The following is a 22328-nucleotide window of genomic DNA, read 5'->3' on the forward strand; positions in this document are numbered from 1 at the left end:
TCCCAAAAAATACACTGAATTTTCTCATCATTTAAGAATATGCTTGTAAAGCTCAGAAAGGCATTATTGCATATTAGTTTGGGTGTTTTAATAGATTTTTAAAGCTCTGAGGTATTTCAAGGGAAAAGATTTTAAGCCTTACAAAGTTCCCAGTACTGCTACTATTTATTTCTAAAGATTATCATGCTTTTTTTTTTTTTTTTGCTGTACGCGGGCCTCTCACTGTTGTGGCCTCTCCCATTGCGGAGCACAGGCTCTGGACGCGCAGGCTCAGCGGCCATGGCTCACGGGCCTAGCCGCTCCGCGGCATGTGGGATCTTCTCGGACCGGGGCACGAACCTGTGTCCCCCGCATCGGCAGGCGGACTCTCAACCACTGTGCCACCAGGCAAGCCCTATCATGCTTTTATTTATTTATTTATTTTTAACATCTTTATTTGAGTATAACTGTTTTACAATAATGTGTTAGTTTCTCCTTTACAACAAAGTGAATCAGTTATACATATACATATGTTCCCATAACTCTTCCCTCTTTTGTCACCCTCCCTCCCACCCTCCCTATCCCACCCCTCTAGGTGGTCACAAAGCACAGAGGTGAACTCCCTGTGCTATGCTGCAGCTTCCCACTAGCTATCTAATTTACATTTGGTAGTGTGTATATGTCCCTGCCACTCTCTCACATCGTCACAGCTTACCCTTCCCCCTCCCCATATCCTCAAGTCCACCTATCATGCTTTTAAATCACTAACAATGACCAGTTTTTAAGGTCATGTGTTGGCACTTCATTTCACTCATTATTTTGCTCATCATTTCAGGCAAATAGTAATGATGTCCTTTTCAAGTCCCTAGAGACCTTTCTCCCCACACACTCTGTGGACATCCTTTCTTCCTTTAACCAGGTTTTCAAAAAAGAAGTGCAGCAGGAACTTATTAGGCTGACCAAATGCTTTGCATTTTATGGTCACTCCTTTATGGGGTTTTGATCTGTTGTTGCTTAGCAACATCTATATAATTTCCATCTAGTGGTAAAATCAATATTTTTGGCCTCTGTTAATATCAAGATATGCTGATCTCTCAATATGCTACACAGCAAAGGATACTTGGGCTCTATTTTATCCTTAGAAGGAGAAAGAAATAAAAAGAGCCTCTCTGAGAAGTTTTTTCCTTCTTACATGTGTCTGCTCTGTTCTGTATTATCAATTGCTGCATAACAAACCAATCCAAAACTTAATAGCCAAAAAGAACCCTCTTAGAGTTCCGTGGTTTGACTAGGTTCAACCTGATGGTTGTGGCTTTTGATCTGTCATGCAATTTCAGTCAGATGACAGCAAGGGGCTGGAGTCTTCTGAAAGCCAGACTGGGCTGGACATCCACATGGCTTCTTTTCTCATGTGCCCGGTGCTTGGGCTGGGAGGGCTGGGAGGGCTGGAGAGCTGGAGGCTGACCCAATCTCTCTCTTTCCACACAGCTAGCTTGGCTTCACAGCACTGGCTTGTAGTGATAGGATGGGTAAGAGAGCAAGAGGGAGTGAGCCATTCATGGGAAGGAATATTTTATCACTGCCAGTTTTTCAGAATTGCCCATGCATGGTAATAATAAAAAGCAGACTGACTTTTCGTTGGTTTTAATATTGTTTCTAAATTCTCTACAGACAATGCGCCCTCTCTTTTCTACACTCTAGGTGGACCACACCCACTGTCTCGGTACACCACTGCTTTCCAACATGGCTGTCTCTGGACAGTTGGCGTTCTTGTCTGGCTTCCTTTAGAGATGGCATTCCAGGAGGACAGGTGAAAACTCTGAGCCTTCTTATGACCTAGACTCGGAATGTCCCATCCACTCCATTCTATGGGCCAAAAGCAAGTCTCACAGCCATTCTAGAGGCCTGGGAGAAGACTGAACAAGTGTGAGTACTGGAAAGCAGACTTCACAGGGGCCATCTTTGGAGACAAGCCACCACATTCTCCATTACCATTTGTAGTTCAGAACCATGTGATTATTTAACCAAAACTGGAGGTGACTGGATTTCAACTAAGGAACCTACAACAACTTTAAAAGAACTTGGCTAAAAGAGATTTTAAATCCAAGATTTTATTGATCTTTGGGATCCTCTGATGGATTTTCTTTAATTATTTCTTGCTGAAATAACAGAACTTTGAGTACATAGTGCCAACCTGTTGCCATGACTTCTGAGTCAAATTTATTTCACCTTAATCTTGAGCCAAAATTCTTCCAAACAAAGGGTTGTAGTCATAGCTCAACTCCATTTATCATTTATATTCATCTGAACAATTGGGAACTTTCCAGAACCATATCACTCCATTATGACCCAAAATTGCTCACAGAGGTCCCAGGCCAGCTGTGAATAGAATCTTCAGGTTTCCCAAACTCATAAATGATGACCAATGTAAAGGTCAAGACCCTAGAGGCTTAGGTATTTCTTAAAAATAGCAATAGTGAACACTTTTTCTTCTCCAGGCACTGTTTTCTGTGCTTCACATATGTTAACTCATCTAAAGCTCTTATCAAGCCTACAAGGTAGTAGCCATTATTATCCTCATTTACTGATGAGGAAACTCATCTCTCATTTACAGATGAGGCCCAAAGAGGTTAAGGAATTTGTCTCAGATCCCACAGGTAACAATCAGAAGAACAAATGCAGTCTGATTCTAGAACCCAAGCTCTTAATAGCCACGCTGTGATGCTCCATAAATCACAGAGTAGGTATCACTGGGCAAGAAAGGATATGTCTATGATTATACACCAAATCCTTAGGAAAAGTTTCTGCAGCCAGTGTTAAAGCAGCCATTGAGGGATACTAACAACATAACTTGCTCCCCACTTACAAACAGGTCAATATTTACTGAAGAAGACAAGATGAATAGTCTAGTAGTAAGTGACGTTACCAGATGGTACTCTGTATAAGTCCTGAAATATGTGCTGATTTAGACTGTGAGTGCTGGAGGAATCCAGGTGGGGTCAGAGAAGACATCATGACACTGGACAGAGCACTCTCATTCAGCCAAATCTCAAAACGTGTGTGTTCTTTTCACACATGCATTGCCATCTGTGACTTTCAGTCCCTCTATAACTACATGATTAATACGGAGGGAGCCTGGCTCTATAAAATCAGATGCCTGGCTTTATAGAGCAGCCTGATTTCAGTAGACCTCCCTCACAAAGATGCTATCAGTCTGCACTGTTAGGATACATGAAACTATAATAAAGATGAACATTTTTTGAGGTAACACTGGTTTATAACATTACATAATTTCATGGGTACAATATTATATTTCGACTTTTGTATACACTACAGTGTGCTCACCACTGAAAGTTTTTTTTCCATCTGTCACCCTACAGTTGACCCCCTTTATCCATTTTGCCCTCCCCCACCCCCTTCCAAGAGATGTGACTTACTGTCTCAGAGTACAGTTATCTCGAAGAGGGAAAGCTGAGCCCTCAACTGATTCCTTCACTAACAAAGAAGCCTGGCTTGGCTCAGGGAATAAATCACCCTCATGGCTGTCAGATTCGAAGCTCCAAATCTGGTTCTGACCTTGTGCTGGTCAGCTAATTTGCAGAAAGAACAGAAAATAAAGGCAAAGAACTTACATGTGAATAACAACACTGAAAATGCATTAAATCTATTATTCTGTGGCACAAAAACACCAAGCAGACACTGCATTTGGGTGAAAGCAATCCTTCAAGAGCACTGACCTACTCAAATGTAGCTCCTTTAGAGAATATTCTGAGTGTGTTTTAAATTAGGATCTATTCATATTTTTACCAATGAGTCACAAACTAAAAAACAGCATTGAGGGGGGAAGCTAAGATATGTAACAAGGAACAACGCTGCTTTGCTGCCTCTGTGGGGAGAGAATAAAGTATGAGCGTCATTATGAAATTAAGTTGATTTATGCCTATCATATCTAATAGGACTACTTGAAGAAAAATCATAAAGTGTCAGCAAATAATGATTCCTATTTCAATGGTTATTAAATACCTTTCAATGGTAAATAAATACCTGTCACAATGATATTAAATTGTTCAAGACTAGACTCTAAAAGCATAATAAATTATTGCAGATCTTAAACTTTGAGCCCAGATCATATTGCAATGAAATGCCTTCTTTTAGGAGATTTAAAAGAATCAGTTATATTAATTGAGACTTCCTTAAAAATAGATTCAGCAAATGCTTCTTATTGTTTTCTAAGCCCCTCATTAGCATGGACATTTAACAGTCAAATTCAAAATTCATCAACACAACAGCTATCATAAGAGCACATCTTTTAATATTATATCTTTTATGATCTTTATGAAAATCTCCAGTTATTGAAAAGTATACTTTTTCATTAGCAAATGAACTTAACAAAAGTATCTATCAAATTTTTAAAGCACTAAAAGTATCTCACAAAGAAGAAATCAAGATAAAGCCGATGCAAAAAAAGATAAAAGATTAGGCAGATCACTTAACCTATTAAAACAATTATGTAATTACATCATTATAAGAAACATAATTATGTTCTTGATGCTATTAATTGCATCAGCGCCACTTAATTAACACTAGATGTTATAAGGAAAACAATCCATTTATCTTTAAAGTTTACAGAAGAGCAAAAATCTTTTCATTTCAAATTCCCAACAAACACCAAACATTTTAAGTCACAGAGTTCCAATGGTCTCAATGATCTAGTTTTAGTCAAAAGTAAAAATTCCATTTAAATCCAACCACAGGAAAGAAAACAGGGGCAGGGGATTGCCAACTTTGGCTCTAGGTTTATTACTATGTTTTGATTGTCTAGAAACTTTTAGTTCAGCTGTCATAATTCTAGGAAAGATTTTCATCACCATGTCACAGAAAACTTAAATTATGTTCTGGTGCAAGCTTAGAACTGTCTTATTATTCTTTCCATACTTTTAAAAACTGCATTCAAGACTTGTCTTTATGATCTGCTGCCCGGGATCCAGCATTCTACACTTTCCAGAGGACCATGGGTCTGGATAAATATATTATGGTCTTCTGGCTGGCACTCTGGAGTCACCATGCCTGGCTTCTGCTCGTGGATTCACTGAGTGACTCCCTGTATGACTCTGGAAGTCCTTTAAAAACTTAATATGATACGGAGGGTGGGAGGGAGCCACAAGAGGGAGGAGTTATGGGAACATATGTATATGTAGAGCTGATTCACTTTGTTATAAAGCAGAAATTAACACACCACTGTAAAGCAATTATACTCCAATAAAGATGTTAAAAAAGAACCTTAACATTCTTTCACCTATAAAGTAAAAATAAATTCATCTATCTTCTTGCCCAGAATTATGTAAGGCCCTGGGAAAATACAGAAATCATAACTTCTTACCTAATTTATGATTCTTTGTAGAAGGAAGTAAAGTTCTCTGGAAAAATTAAGGTTGAGTTTTGCATAATTTTTAAAATACCAATAATAATGGCCTCAGCAATCTTTTTTCAGTTACATTTAAAACCCTATAAGAATTTACACAGGCCCAAATTGGAAATGACCCAAACGTCCATCAATAGGAAAGTAGATGAACAAATTGTAGCATATACATACAATGAAATAGTACTCAACCATTAAAGAATGAACTACTGATACACAAAACAACATGGACAAATCTCAAAAACATTATGCTAATTAAAAGAAGCCAGACTCAAAAGAATACATACTATGTAATTCAAATTATATGAAAGCCAAATACAGGTAAAACCAATCTAGAGAGACAGAAATGAGATAGTGGTTGCAAAGCGGGTAGAATGACTGACTAGAAAAGAGCACAAGGGAAGGGGGTTATAAATGTTCTATACCTTGTTTGGATGTATACTGTTATCAAAATTCATCAATGTGAGCACTGAAAATCTGTGTTTTATTGTATGTTACTTACATGTCAACAAAATAATCCTCTATGAGTTATAATTTGCTGAGAACTTTTCCCCAGACTGTAAAGAATTGATCTGGAGCTAATAACAGTATTTACCTCTAGGGAAAAGAAATGAGAACCAGAATTATTAGAGTTATTGGTCAAAGAGGACTCTAGCTTTATCTGTAATATTTTTCATCAGTTTAGCTCCTTGTTCTTTTCACTTAATATATATGGGAGATCAATTCATGTCAGTATATAGCGCCGCCTCGTTGCTTTTAAAGGTTATGTGGTGTGTCAGTCAGTGTTCGATCAAGGAAGCAAAACCATTTAGAGTTACGGTATTAGAGATGTATTAGAGGAATCAGACCTTATACAAGTGTCTGAGGAGGTGGGGAAGTAAAGATCTGAAAGAGGGAATTCACAATGCAGAGGGGTCACCAACCAGTCAATCTAAGAAGCTAGGCAGGTCCCACTGCCAAAGCAGGACCACAAAGGGAACTGGGGGAAGAGGACATGGTAAGCTGTTCCTTCTGAGGGTCTGCAGCAAAGCACCAGTCAGGAGGAAAAGCTGAACATGGAGCAAAGAATGAGGGCTGGTTGGAAGCCACCAGCACCGCTGAGTCTGTCCGTCACCACATCTTCCCGCCAGGACCTTAAGAGACAAATGGTGCTGTTCACTGCCACCTCCAAGTCTCCTATCAATGCCTCTTGTGGCCAATTCTAACTCAGAATCTTAAGGAAAGGGGATCCTGGGAAATATAGGTCTAGCTTTACCCGGTTAACCCAGTACAAACTACTATATGGCATTTTTTTTTGTATGACTTGACCATACTTTAATCAGTCACCTACTGCTGAACACTTGGATGGTGACAGATCTTTGTTATTATAAACAATGCTGCATGAACATCCTGGTCAATCCCCGTGCACACATGCAAGAGTGCATCTGCAGGATACATTCCTAGGCAAGGATTGGTCCAGATTGATCCAAATGTCCATTCCTGGTCATATGTCCATGGAGTTAGGGCTCCAAAATGAGACAAAGCCTGGCAAGGGACTCGACATTAGTCAGAGAGTAGGTACCACGGTGCCACCAAAACTGCGTCATCCAAGTGAAGGAAAACGATCCCCAAAAGGAAGGTAGACACTTTTGTACACCAGGATTTCTCAGCCTCAGCACTATTGACATTTGGAGCTGGGTAATTCTTTGTTGTCACACAAGGAAGTATTCTGGAGGATGAAATTCCCCCCACCCCAATCACCAGCACCACTGAGAACTGCTGGGAAAACAACAAGTTTCCACCATAAAATATTTTTGCTGTGCAAAATAGAGCTTGCTGGGCATGAAAAGGAAAGATAAATTTAGAAGTAGAATTAAATCATTCTGCATTATAATGGAAGAACAATCTGGTGTTTGGGGGTGACAGCCTGGATAATAAGGGGGCAAGGATTTCAGAGAGAGAAGAAAGTAATCAAGCAAAAGCATCTGAAAGAAAGTATGTAGTTCACAAGACTGGACGGTACCATCAGGAGTTGAAGTGAGCCCAAAGAGGGGTTACTTTGAAATTTTTCACATTTCAATTTTCCCTCAGGCTTTGAGAACTATCATTGTAAGCCTTGTGTTAATTTTTTTTTCTAATTCATAATTCTCTCTTATACCCCCAAGTTTTCAGAAAAAGTTCTCTACACATAACTGTCTTATTTATGTTAGTGGTACTTTGGGAAAAAGGAGAAAGAGGGCAGTGACCGGAGATGAAGACAGAGGAAAGCAAATGCATAGACAGGATGCTGCAAAGGAGTAGGATTCAGAAGACCATGTCCTGGAGCATGAACACCTCCAAGAAGTCACAGAATTATTGAGGAGGGGCACACTGGACTCTCCACTTCATGTGGAATGGAATCTTGAGCCATTTTAAGTAGGTATTAAAGAAAAGATTGACTGCAGGAGATGAATGACCTTGGAAACACATTGCATATATTTGTATTATATGCATAAATAGCTATCCAGAAGGATATAGAAAGGCCTGATATATAATTATGAGCATGGACTCTGGAGTCAGACTGTGTTTGAATCTGGACTCTGCCACTTACAGCTATGTATCTTTTTGCAAGTTACTAATGCCTCTGAGACTCCTTTCCCTCCTCTGTAAATAGGGAAATAATACCTATCTCATAGGGTTGTCATGAGGATTAAATGAGGAAGTTACAAAGTACTTAGGTAAGTGCTTGTCATATACTAATTGCTACACAAGGGCTTGCTAAGCAAAATGAATAAATATATATCAAATTGTTAATAGCTATTATTTCTAGAGAATAGAATTATGCTGAATTTAAACTGTTTACATTAATATTCATTTCTGAATTGTTTAAATTTTCTACAATGAGAATGTTATTTGTAAAATCATGAGAAAATAATTTTTAAATTTCCATTTAGGAAAAACTGCAACGTATCTTTGAGAATCTTCGCAGTAAGCATCAGGAACACATTCTTTTCTACAACAAATGGTAACAATCTATTTATTGTCAAGATTTCTGTTAAAATATAATCTCTATGTTTTAAAAAACTTCAAATTGGGACATGTGTCCAGCTCAAGATTCAATTTATCTATCCTCAGAAGGCAAGTGAGACTAATAAACACATTTGTTTGGATTCTGCTTCTATTTCTAGAGTCTATTACTTTCATAGGACTCATTAGTGTCTGCCTGTAAGAGATAATATGCTTGAATCATACAAATCTTGCATGGGACTTAAGATCTTAAGCAGGGACTCAGATTTATTCATTATTGGTGAATAATTAAAATTGCTATAGATATATAATATTCTTCTTAAAAATACACATTATGTAGTTGACAAACAGAATTACAGATAGGACTCTGCCCTCTTCTTTTCATTTGGACACAATAGCAATATGCCTATTAGATGTAAAGTGCTCGCATTTGAGGATATTTACAAATCACCATATAGCTCCAACTACACCTCTGACTTTTTTATACAGATTAAACTTTGTTCAAACATCAAGTCCACAGATATTTGTTACACTTTTGCCCTGTGTAAGGACTGTATGTAGAGCTTCCCAGGATTTAAAGACATACATGCTATTGCTCCTGCCTGCTGGGAGGTTTGCAGTCTACTTGTGAGGAACACACAGGTTCCTTGGCTGGTAGGAACAGAGTGGAGGGAGGAGGAGTAGGAAGAAGATTTGTACTAAGAGACTCTCAAATCCTCTCCTGCACCTATTGCAAATACCACCTGTCAGCCTATCTTTTCCCTTTCCTTTTGCAATTCAAGCTAATCAATTACAGAAGAAAAACAGCCCCACCATCTAGCTAAGTGTGGGACCCAGGAAACACTCAGGCAATTTTATTTTCTAAGAGGTAGAGAATGCAAGGTCCCTGCAGCTTATGTGATGGTGACTACAGACCTTGGATTTAAAACCAGAAGTGGGCACAAAGAGTATTAAACAAAGCAAGGATAAGATGACCATCATATTAGGAGCCCTCACCCAGCCATTTACCTCCATCTTCTGGCAAATGCATTCCCTCGCTTATTTTGGAAATTACTGCTCTCCTCCCAGCTCTAACCATGTGGTTAAGATGGGAGCTGACCTTTTCTTACATCATCCCACCCTCCTTGTCACAGCTGATTGGACCAAGGCTGAGCAACCACCTGAAACAGCCAATCACAGTTCTTCCCCAGTATTTTTTGAAATGGGTCTGGGAAAAGGAGTCAGTTTTGTCTCCCTGATGGAAGAAGTTATAAAATGGGAACCTCCTAAGCAAGGTGTCAACAGCTCCATTAACTGCCAAGTGGAGAAAGCTGGTACGTAGTGGGAGAAAATAAAACCAGCACCAAAAGGGACTTCTCTGGTGGTGCAGTGGTTAAGACTCCATGCTCCCAATGCAGGGGGCCTGGGTTCGATCCCTGGCCAGGGAACTAGATCCCACATGCATGCCACAATTAAGAGTTTGCATGCCACAACTAAGGAGCCCAGGTGCCACAACTAAGGAGCCCATGTGCTGCAACTAAGGAGCTGGCAAGCCACAACTAAAAATCCCACCTGTCGCAACTAAGGAGCCTGCCTGCTGCAACTAAAGAGCCCATGTGCTGCAACTATGGAGCCAGTGAGCAGCAACTAAGAAGCCCACCTGCCACAACTAAGGAGCTGGCAAACTGCAACAAAGGAGCCAGTGAGCCACAACTATGGAGCCTGCCTGCCACAACTAAGATCCAGCACAACCAAATAAATAAATAAATAAATAACCAGTACCAAGAGAAGTAGAAACCGAAGTAGAAACCAAAAGAGAAAGATGAAGTCCTGGAAAGTTGGAGTTTCTTTTTCAAGGATTCCTGGCCTCCCTGCATTCCTCCCTGCCCTCCTTGTGATGTGGTTGTCCTACTCTTTTTTCAGTTATGTCAGCTACCCTGAGATCTTTCCATTAAATACCGCTTTTTTGTAAACTAGTTAAATATGGATCTCAGACACCTGTCTAAAGTCCACTGACTCAAATAAGTTTTTCCCAACCCCAATAAATTATGGAGTAATCCTTAAATATGGCTTGGTACAGCCAGCCTATTTCTTTACAGAACAAATTCAGCCTTATATTGATATTCTATTAGATCAACTGCTGTAATGGATTTCTCTAAATTTGTGTGTTTCATACCAAATTTGTGTGATAGATTTTAATCACTGGGCTATTAGATTATTTTGATTGAAAGACCTTTGTATCTGATATTTCCCCTTCTTTCTTCTTTTTCATCAGCTTTGCCTTATATTAGGCGGCAAGAAGTAAACCTCAGGAATCCTTTGGTCAACCTCATTTTCCCAGTGTAAATTATTCTGTATGTAAATTACTCTTAGATTTCATGGGGTCATAGGACTGGAAGGAATCTTATTATTTTTATAGACCTTTTGTTGGAAGCCATCTTAAGTCTGATAAAAATCTCAAATACTCAAATATGTATATATGCAATTAACACAACCTCTTTAGAACACTTCTAGATTACCACTGTCAATTCAAAAAAGCAATAATACTATTTTCAATATCAATATTCTCACATTCAGTTTGGGAACTCTAAAGTCTCCTCTTTCTCAATTCTTTTTTTTTAATTTTTAAAATGTATTTATTATTTATTTATTTTTGGCAACACTGGGTCTTTGTTGCTGTGCGGGGGCTTTCTCTAGTTGTGGTAAGTGGGGTCACTCTTTTTTGTGGTGCATAGGCTTCTCATTGCGGTGGCTTCTCTTGTTATGGAGCATGGGCTCTAGGCACGCAGGCTTCAGTAGTTGTGGCACGCAGGCTCTAGAGCACAGGTACAGTACTTGTGGCGCATGGGGTTAGTTGCTCTGTGGCATGTGGGAACTTCCCAGACCAGGGCTTGAACCTGTGTCCCTGGAACTGGCAGGCGGATTCTTAACCACTGTGCCAAAAGGGAAGTCCCTCAATACCTTAGGACAGAGACCAATATGCCTTATTATAAAAAGGAATGATAACAATATTAAAACAAAATGGTAAAAAAAATAAACAATGCAACCTCAATTTCTTTGTGAAATAAGTGATTACAGTATTGATGATTACCTGCAGAGGCAACATGCTACCGGTGGCAGATGTGGTACATTAACTGGGGTTCACTGGCATACTTTCAAGAATTTAGAATGACTCATGGAATGAGTGTTAATGGAATGAAAAACCTCCATTCCATCTACTCTGCACACAGCAAGACTAACTGTGTTTCCCTAAAGCAACACAACAACAAGGTATTTAAGCAGCCCATAATTTTCTTTTATCCTCAAAGAAGCAGGAGTCTTTTTTTTGAAATATGCAATTGTTCTTTAGTTTTATTTATTTATTTTTTGAACTTTTTTTTTTATACAGCATGTTCTTATTAGTTATCCATCTTATACATATTAGTATATACATGTCAATCTCAATCTCTCAATTCATTCCACCATCACCCCCGCCACTTTCCTCCCTTGGTGCCATATGTTTGTTCTCTGCAACTGTGTCTCAATTTCTGCCCTGAAAACCGGTTCATCTGTACTATTTTTCTAGGTTCCACATATATGATATTTGTTATTCTCTTTCTGACTTACTTCACTCTGTATGACAGTCTCTAGACCCATCCATGTCTCTACAAATGACCCAATTTCATTCCTTTTTATGGCTCAGTAATATTGCATTGTATATATGTACCACATCTTCTTTATCCATTCATCTGTTGTTGGGCATTTAGGTTGCTTCCATGTCCTGGTTATTGTAAATAGTGCTGCAATTAATATTGGGGTGCATGTGTCTTTTTGAATTATGGATTTCTCTGGGTATATGCCCAGTAGTGGGATTACTGGGTCATATGGTAGTTCTATTTTTAGTTTTTTAAGGAACCTCCATACTGTTCTCTGTAGTGGCTGTATCAATTTACATCCTCACCAACAGTGCAAGAGGCTTCCCTTTTCTCCACACCCTCTCCAGCATTTGTTGTTGGTAGATTTTCTGATGATGCCCATTCTAACTGGTGTGAGGTGACACCTCATTGCAATTCTGATTTATATTTCTCTAATAATTAGGGATGTTGAGCAACTTTTCATATGCTTCTTGGCCATCTGTATGTCTTCTTTGGAGAAATGTCTATTTAGGTCTTCTGCCCATGTTTGGATTGGGTTGTTTCTTTTTTTAATATTGACCTTCATGAGCTGTTTATATACTTTGGAGATTAATCCTTTGTCCATTGATTCGTTTGCAAATATTTTCTCCCATTCTAAGGGTTGTCTTTTCATCTTGTTTGTAGTTTCCTTTGTTGTGCAAAAACTTTTAAGTTTCATTAGGTCCCATTTGTTTATTTTTGTTTTTATTTCCATTACTCTAGGAGGTGGATCAAAAAAGATCTTGCTGTGATTTAAGTCAAACAGTGCTCTTCCTATGTTTTCCTCTAAGAGTTTTATAATGTCAGGTCTTACATTTAGGTCTCTAATCCATTTTGAATTTATTTTTGTGTATGGTGTTAGGGAGTGTTCTAATTTCATACTTTTACATGTAGCTGTCCAGTTTTCCCAGCACCACTTATTGAAGAGACTTTTTTCCATTGTATATTCTTGCCTCCTTTGTCATAGATTAGTTGACCATAGATGCGTGGGTTTATCTCTGGGCTTTCTATCCTGTTCCACTGATCTATATTTCTGTTTTTGTGCCAGTACCATACGGTCTTAATGACTGTAGCTTTGTAGTATAGTCTGAAGTCAGAGAGCCTGATTCCTGCAGCTCCACTTTTCATTCTCAAGATTGCTTTGGCTATTCGGGGTCTTTTGTGTTTCCATACAAATTGTGAAATTTTTTGTTCTAGTCCTGTGAAAAATGCCAGTGGTAGTTTGATAGGGATTGCATTGAATCTGTAGATTGCTTTGGGTAGTAGAGTCATTTTCACAATGTTGATTCTTCCAATCCAAGAACTTGGTATATCTCTCCATCTCTTTGTATCATCTTTAAGTTCTTTCATCAGTGTCTTATAGTTTTCTGCATACAAGTCTTTTGTCTCCCTAAGTAGGTTTATTCCTAGGTATTTTATTCTTTTGTTGCAGTGGTAAATGGGAGTGTTCCCTTAATTTCTCTTTCACATTTTTCATCATTAGTGTATAGGAATGCAAGAGACTTCTGTGTATTAATTTTGTATCCTGCAACTTTACCAAATTCATTGATTGGCTCTAGTAGTTTTCTGGTGGCATCTGTAGGATTCTCTATGTATTGTATCATGTCATCTGCAAACAGTGACAGTTTTACTTCTTCTTTTCCAGTTTGTATCCTTTTTACTTCTTTCTTTTCTGATTTCCATGGCTAGGACTTCCAAAACTATGTTGAATAACAGTGGCAAGAGTGGACACCTTTGTCTTGTTCCTGATCTTAGAGGAAATGCTTTCAGTTTTTCACCATTGAGAATGATGTTTGCTGTGGGTTTGTTGTATATGGCCTTTATTATGTTGAGGTAGGTTCCCTCTATGCCCACTTTCTGGAGATTTTTTTTTTTTATCATATATGGGTGTTGAACTTTGTCAAAAGCTCTTTCTGCATCTATTGAGATGATCATATGGTTTTTGTTCTTCAGTTTGTTAATGTGGTGTATCACATTGATTGATTTGCATATATGAAGAACCCTTGCATCCTGAAATAAATCCCACTTGATCATGGTGTATGATCCCTTTAATGTGTTGTTGGATTCTGTTTGCTAGTATTTTGTTGAGAAGCTTTGCATCTATATTCATCAGTGATATTGGTCTGTAATTTTCTTTTTTTGTAGTATCTTTGTCTGGTTTTGATATCAGGGTGATGTTGGCCTCATAGAATGAGTTTGGGAGTGCTCCTTCCTCTGCAATTTTTTGGAAGAGTTTGAGAAGGATGGGTGTTAGCTCTTCTCTAAATGTTTGATAGAATTCACCTGTAAAGCCATCTGGTCCCGGGGTTTTGTTTGTTGGAAGATTTTTAATCACAGTTTCAATTTCATTACTTGTGATTGGTCTGTTCATATTTTCTATTTCTTCCTGATTCAGTCCTGGAAGGTTATGCCTCTCTAAGAATTTGTCCATTTCTTCCAGGTTGTCCATTTTATCAGCATAGAGTCGCTTGTAGCAGTCTCTTAGGATGCTTTCCATTTCTGTGGTGTCTGTTGTAACTTCTCCTTTTTCATTTCTAATTTTATTGATTTGAGTTCTCTCCCTCTTTTTCTTGATGAGTCTGGATAGTGGTTTATCAATTTTTTTTATCTTCTCCAAGAACCGGCTTTTAGTTTTATTGATACTTGCTATTGTTTTCTTTGCTTCTATTTCATTTATTTCTGCTCTGATCTTTATGATTTCTTTCCTTCTACTAACTTTGGGTTTTGTTTGTTCTTCTTTCTCTAGTTCTTTTAGGTGTAAGGTTAGACTGTCTTTTTGAGATGTTTGTTGTTTCTTGAGGTAGGATTGTATTGCTATAAACTTCCCTCTTAGAACTGCTTATGCTGCATCCCATAGGTTTTGGATTGTCGTGTTTTCATTGTCATTTGTTTCCAGGTATTTTAAAATTTCCTCTTTGATTTCTTCAGTGATCTCTTGATTATTTAGTAATGTACTGTTTAGCCTCCATGTGTTTGAGTTTTTTACGTTTTTTTCCCCTGTAATTGATTTCTAATCTCATAGTGTCATGGTCAGAAAAGATGCTTGATATGATTTCAGTTTTCTTAAATTTACTGAGGCTTGATTTGTGACCCAAGATGTGATCAATCCTGGAGAATTTTCCACGTGCACTTGAGAAGAAACTGTAATCTGCTGGTTTTGGATGGAATGTCCTATAAATATCAATGAAATCTATCTGGTCTATTGTGTCATTTAAAGCTTGTGTTTCCTTATTAATTTTCTGTTTGGATGATCTGTCCATTGGTGTAGTGAGGTGTTAAAGTCCCCCGCTATTCTTGTGTTACTGTCTATTTCCTCTTTTATAGCTGTTAGTAGTTGCCTTATGTATTCAGGTGCTATGTTGGGTGCATATATATTTATAATTTTTATATCTCTTCTTGGATTGATCCCTTGATCATTATGTAGCGCACACATAGGAACTGGTGAGCCCAATCACTCAGCTTCCTCCCCACACCCGCCACAGGCCAGGCTCTGGCAGCCTCCTCCGGCTGGTTCTCAAGCCTCAGCCCTCACTAGAGGGACATCCCCCTTCACAGGTCCTCATTCCAACCTTTTCCTGCGGCCCAGTTAAACAACCAACCACTTCATGAAGCTTTTCCCAATGACTCAAATCCTCTTCAATCTCTTCCTGCTTAATTCAAATTGGTTCCTACATTTTGCATAGCATATCTTAAATAGTTTCTTAAGTTTAAATAGTTTTCTGCACTACACATACTGGCAAATGATATAATGATAATATGGATGCAATCTTTTTCTCTATTTCCCTTTTCAGAAATAGTATCTAAGTAACCTTACCCAAATACATTGCTTTTATTTTATTGTTTTGGACTATCACACAATACCACACACAAAAATAATTCTAAACCTTCAGTAGTAGAAAGAACCAAGCTCTTTCCCAATGCATGGACCCTCTCTAAAACATCCCTGAGACACAGTCATCCAGTTTTTACCTGCATACTTTCTGGGTTAAGAAGCTCTCTACACTTTTAAGGCAGCACTTCTTAAATTCCAAATAACTTCAATTGTTAGAAAATTCTCTGCTGAAATCTGCTTCCCTCTCATTTCTACCTCATGTCCATAGTTCTGCATTTTGAGGTTCTTTAGAACTGTTCAGATCCATCTTCCATAGGCAAGTGCTGCAAGTTATCGGAACGAATTTGCCAAAAGTAATTTTGCAACACAAGTCAGGCCTAGTAGTTAGAAGCAAAGACAATCTTTTCATTTCAAGCCTATATCCTGCATTTCCTGCCACTATACGTCTAATCAACTTGTGCTATCAATAAACTTGTGCTAAACACCTACTATGTGCCAGGCTCCATGGAGAACATGCATTTCTGGGAGTTTATAGGACAGAAGGCATATGACAAGATCACACACATCCTGATACACTGCAAGATGGAAACAATTTCACAATGGAAGCTTGAGGCCATTTTATCCCACTTACATTTCATCGAGGTCTTCCTAAGCTGCCAAAGTATAAACCCTCTCTGTCAAGTCACTGTCCCTCTCCCACACTCCTATCCTGATTTAGTTCTATATTTCTTCCTGTGCAAATCATCTTCTCATGGCTGCACTCCTGGATAATCCCTTCCCCAGTGTCTTCATTCCAACTTCAAAGTAAGTAAACTCCCCTAAACCCTCAACCTCTTCCCAGAATGCTCTCTCCGCCTGTATGCTAGAATTTCCACTGCAGACGCTACCTCCCCTACTAAAGTGAAGGCTGCTCATTTTCCCAATGTCAACACACCACAAAGCCAGGGAAGGAAGGCTTGACATCTTGATGCTTCCGATGGCCTTTCAGATTCCGCACTTATGCATTTGTTCACTTATTCATTCAATAAATAATGAGCACCTCCAATGTTTCAGACACACACTAAGGCCCTTCACCCAGTATACAAACACCTTAAAAGGTTAATAAAATCTAGTACAGGAATAACTAGAGAATCATGTGACAGTCCCTCTGCTATTAAGACAATTTGTTCTTTCTGGACAACTGTTACAATGAGGCAAAAGCTGCTGAGTTGAAGACAGATTTTTCAGTTGTATTTCTGAGTTTCATTTGCCTTCCTAGAGGAGTGAGACATTTTCTGTTTCACTGTTATATTACAATTTGGAGGGAAACATTTTACTTTCATGAATTCAAGAAAATGAAAGGTAAACAAAGAAAATTAGTAATGCTAAAGGCTTGTAGGGTTCTATCATGATTTAGAAGTAGATACCTGAGAGCAAATACTATTTTGAAGATGTATAAATTTCTGCTTTCTCTTTAATAATCTAAGTCCCAGTGAAGCTGGTGTTTACACGTTTTCCCTCATTTCTTTGGACTGTGTGAACCTAAGGACTAATGGACAGGATGGAAATATGCACAATTATTATTGTGGCTTTTTGTTGATTCCGCAAAGCAGCAAGAGTCACTTGTCTGTTGAGAACCCCACTGGTTGACACCCAGGTCATGTCAATCATGCTCTCTCACCAGTATTTTGCCACTTGAAGGAATCTTCTAACCTAACCTCACTGACCAACCTGCACTAAAAAGTCTCCAGTACAGCTAAGCAATTTGTTTATCACATTCGATTTCATATTTGTTTGCCTTTTCACACCCAAGTAAAGCTGTCTGAGAAAAAAAGCACAAAATCAACACGTGCTGAGTGAGGCCCTGCATACTGTTTTCATCAGAATATATAGCGTTGCAAGAGCAGAGTACAAAATCTGTTAGTGGAGGAACTAACAACTAACTAATATCCAGGAAGCCCCCTTTGGACTCGCCTAAGATAGGGGTACATAAACAAGCACTTCATAAACTTTTTAATGACAATATACTAAAAAATATTATAGCATTTAACAGCTGTTTGTTGCATATACAATACATAGTTTTAAAACAGGAAGTACAAAATACAAGGGTTCTGATATTTTACCCAGGTTGAAAACTGATTTTCAAATAGCTGCAGTATGCTCATTGGTATCATATAGGTGAATCTGAATTTCCAAGCAGGAATGTTTCACATTTCTGAATATATGAATAAATGAGTTGTTCTATGGTATTCGCTATACATACATACACACGCACACGCGCACACACACACACACACACACACACACACACTCTTTGACCATTGGCAACTCTTCCCTGGATTACTCAGGCTTGAGTCAAGTATTTTCACCCACTCTGCCTTTCACTGGTGCCTTCTCTTCACACACCCATAACTATCCAGCACAGGGTGAAATCATGATTTAGCAAAGGGGCAAGTAGAAGGTGAAATGGAGTGCTATCTCCCCTAATTGCTATTTAAGCGAGACAATAAAAAGGATGAAACAAATTAAATTAGCTAAGAAGAGCATCCCAACGAACTGGCCAAGCTAATCAACTTGGAAAATTAGCTATTAAACCTCACACATGCTCACTTTCATAATGTTGTGTGTGTGCTTATGAAACACAACCCACCCCCACTGAAACTGCTGGGATGAAGGTCCTCTTCATTTCTCTGAGATAAGTCATTTGCCCTTGGCCTTGATGAAGCTGGAAGTGAGATTTTTTTTAATGCCCTAGTTCATCAGTTCGCATTTTAGTACTAGAGGGTTTTAATTGGAATTGGAAAGTATGTAAAAGAGAAGTTTACTTGAACTAGTCACCTTTCTGAACTCCTCCACCTGATTTTATTCTCACTTCCAAAAGTGTGCACCAGAATGAGGGTTTTGGTTTTTATTATTATTACCTTTATGTATAATCATCATCATCAGGTACCTGATCTTTACTGATTTTTGAACTACCTTCCATAAATTTTTATGAGATCTAATAATTCCTACTTAAAAAAATCTTTTCTATCTCATCATCCCATGTCTCTCATTGTTAGCCCCTCTTACACATAGGTCTTCATACTTATAAACAGTTAATTCTTTATTGCTCAGTCATTGAAAAGACCACAATCATTAATATAATCTGCAGGCAATAAATATCCATGCTTAATTGTACCCAGTAATGCTAATTTTATAGTCCATGGAGCTGTTACTAGAACACAAAATAAGTCGCCAAATGAGTTTATGTGAGAGTCCCCTTTTGCACTCCCTTTATACACATTGCTTTGCTAAATCATAATTGCTACCCAGGGCAAGACAGGTATTGGAGCACACAATTTACATGGAAAAATTTTTTAAAGGAAGAGAAATAATGAATTTGGATGATTCACAATCAAGAAATGTGAGAGCCACTGTCCTGAAGATTAGCTATTCAGATAAGAATGTTTTAATTAAAAATTATGATGGTTAATTTTATGTGTCAACTTGACTGGGCTAAGGGATGCCCAGATAGCTGGTAAAACATAATTCCTGGAAGCATCTGTGAGGATGCTTCTGGAAGAGATTAGCATTGGAATCATTTGACTGAGTAAAGAAGATTGCCCACACCACTGCAGGTGAACATCATCCAATCCTTTGAGGGCCTGAATAGAACAAAAAGACAAAGGAAGCATGAATCTGCTCTCTGCTTGAGTTCCAACAGCCATTTTCTCCTGCCTGCTAACATCAACACTCCTGCTTCTCAAGCCTTCGAACTTGGACCACAACTGTACACCCTCAGCCCCCAGTACTCAGGTCTTCAGACCCAGACTGAGACTTACACCGTTGGCTCCCCTGGTTCTCAGGCCTTTGGGTTTGGACTGGAACTACACCACCAGATTTCCTGGACCTCCAGATTATAGAGGGCAGATCATGGGAACTCTCAGCCTCCAGAATCATGTAAGCCAATTCCTCATAATAAATCTCTTTCTTTTTATCTATATACACATATATCCTATTGGTTCTGTTTCTCAGGAGAACCCTGACTAATACAAAGATTAAGAACACATCTTTTCTTAGTGGATTATTAGTATGGCCTACCTATCTTTTTCTTGAATTATCTTCATGGAGCTATTTGTTTTACCAAATATTTGAATCTACCCCCAAAGAAAATAGCTTCTATAATCCTTCTTCTCTATAGGTGCATAAGCTGCATTCTGAACTTAGAGCAAGAGTGAATAATCTCAGAACTCTCGGACCAGAATTCTGGAGATCCCAACTGTGTTATGGAGTGGCTTAACAGTAGCGGTTCCACGTGCCCTGGGTTGCAGAAAGAAACCCAAACTTATGCCTGGCACAGAGAAAGCCAATGTTCAAACTAAGTGGTACAGTCTTGTTTATCCTTTATCATTTCTGAAAAGAAAAAAGAAAAAGTAAGACCAAATAAAGAGGGAAACTCAAAATCAAAATGAGTAGGTGATGCTTCAGTCCAAGTGCCTGATATTAGTATTAATTTTAACTAAATAGAAAATGCCTAATGGCATGCAATTACATTAAAATATATTTTCACTAGAAATACAAAGAGGTCTTACCTTTTGAGGTAGAGATAAAGAGGTAGATACACAATTGTGCATTAATATTAACTTGGTAGATACACAATTGTTCATTAATATTAACTTCTTTACACAGGTTGAATTTCTTTATCAGAAATAGAATGATATGTGTCCCTGGTTTGCAAATGTATGCAAACATTTAATAAGACAAACACAATTACTAAACTGTCATGTCACCAGATGCATTTTTGCCTCATTAGGAGTCAACACATTAGATTCTCAATAAGACAAATTAGAGTTTTTGATGTTTTCTCTTAGATACATTCAAATTGTTTTGTTGTCTGTTAAGTTTCATTCCCCAAATATTTACTGAGTACCTGCTATTTCCCAGGATATTGTATTTATTCTGGGGATACCATATAAGAGATGAATTAGACATAGCCCCTGCTCCAAAAGCACTCACAGGCAATGAGTATGGTGACAGACCAGAAAAATATTACTATCCATCTTGGGAAAAGAGTATTTACGTTGTAAAAGATAAAGTAGAATATTGCACTTTCAAACAATCCATTTTGTTCCTCTGAGTTGTTAACTCTTAATTGTTTGTTAAATCTTACAGTTGCCTTCAAGTACTAAAAGGAAAATTAATAAATGATAAGCATATATAGAATCCCAACTCGGCTCCGAGTATTTTACATTTAAAAATAATGCACCCTTCACTCAAAGAATCATAAACCTTAAGAGTTGAAAGAAAATTTATTTTTTAAAAAAGTAAGACTGAAACTAACCTGCTAGAGGAACAACGGTTAAAGCTAAGTCTGAGAAACATTAATCTAGGTCACACGTTAAATAAATAGGCTTCCATGGCATATTCTTGATGCCTGTGGTAAATTAAAGATGGCTGCAAAGGGGAAGATGGCGGAAGAGTAAGACGTGGAGATCACCTTCCTCCCCACAGATTCATCAGAAATACATCTACACATGGAACAACTCCTACAGAACACCCACTGAATGCTGGCAGAAGACCTCAGACCTCCCAAAAGGCAAGAAACTCCCCACGCACCTGGGTAGGGCAAAAGAAAAAAGAATAAACAGACAAAAGAATAGGGACAGGACCTGCACTGGTGGGAGAGAGCTGTGAAGGAGGAAAGGTTTCCACACACTAGAAGCCCCTTCGCAGGCGGAGACTGCAGGTGGCGGAGTGGGGAAGCTTCAGAGCCACAGAACACAGCACAGCAACAGGGGTGCGGAGGGCAAAGTGGAGAGATTCCTGCACAGGGGATCGGTGCCGACCGGCACTCACCAGCCCGAGAGTCTTCTCTGCTCCCCCGCCAGGACAGGCAGCGGCTGGGAGCTGAGGCTCGGGCTTCGTTCAGATTGCAGAGAGAGGACTGGGGTTGGCGGTGTGAACACAGCCTGAAGGGGTTAGTGTGCCACGGTTAGCCAGGAAGGAGTCCGGAAAAAAGTCTGGACCTGCTGAAGAGGCAACAGACTTTTTCTTCCCTCTTTGTTTCCTCGTGCACGAGAAGAGGGGATTAAGAACGCTGCTTAAAGGAGCTCCAGAGACCGGCACGAGCCGCGGCTATCAGCACGGACGCCAGAGACAGGCATGGGATGCTAAGGCTGCTGCTGCAGCCACCAAGAAGCCTATGTGCGAGCACAGGTCACTATCCACATCTCCCCTCCCAGAGCCTGTGCAGCCCGCCACTGCCATGGTCCCGTAACCCAGGGACAACTACCACGGGAGAACGCACGGCATGCCTCAGGCTGGTGCAATGTCACGCTGGCCTCTGTTGCCACAGCCTCACCCCGCATCCGTACCCCTCCTTACCCCCTGACTGAGTGAGCAAGAGCCCCCTAATCAGCTGCTCCTTTAACCCCGTCCTGTCTGAGCAAAGAACAGATGCCCTCCGGTGACCTGCACGCAGAGGCGGGGTCAAATCCAAAGCTGAACCCCAGGAGCTGTGTGA

This window comes from Kogia breviceps, chromosome 3, assembly GCF_026419965.1.
Source record: "Kogia breviceps isolate mKogBre1 chromosome 3, mKogBre1 haplotype 1, whole genome shotgun sequence".
Taxonomy (NCBI): Eukaryota; Metazoa; Chordata; class Mammalia; order Artiodactyla; family Physeteridae; genus Kogia; species Kogia breviceps.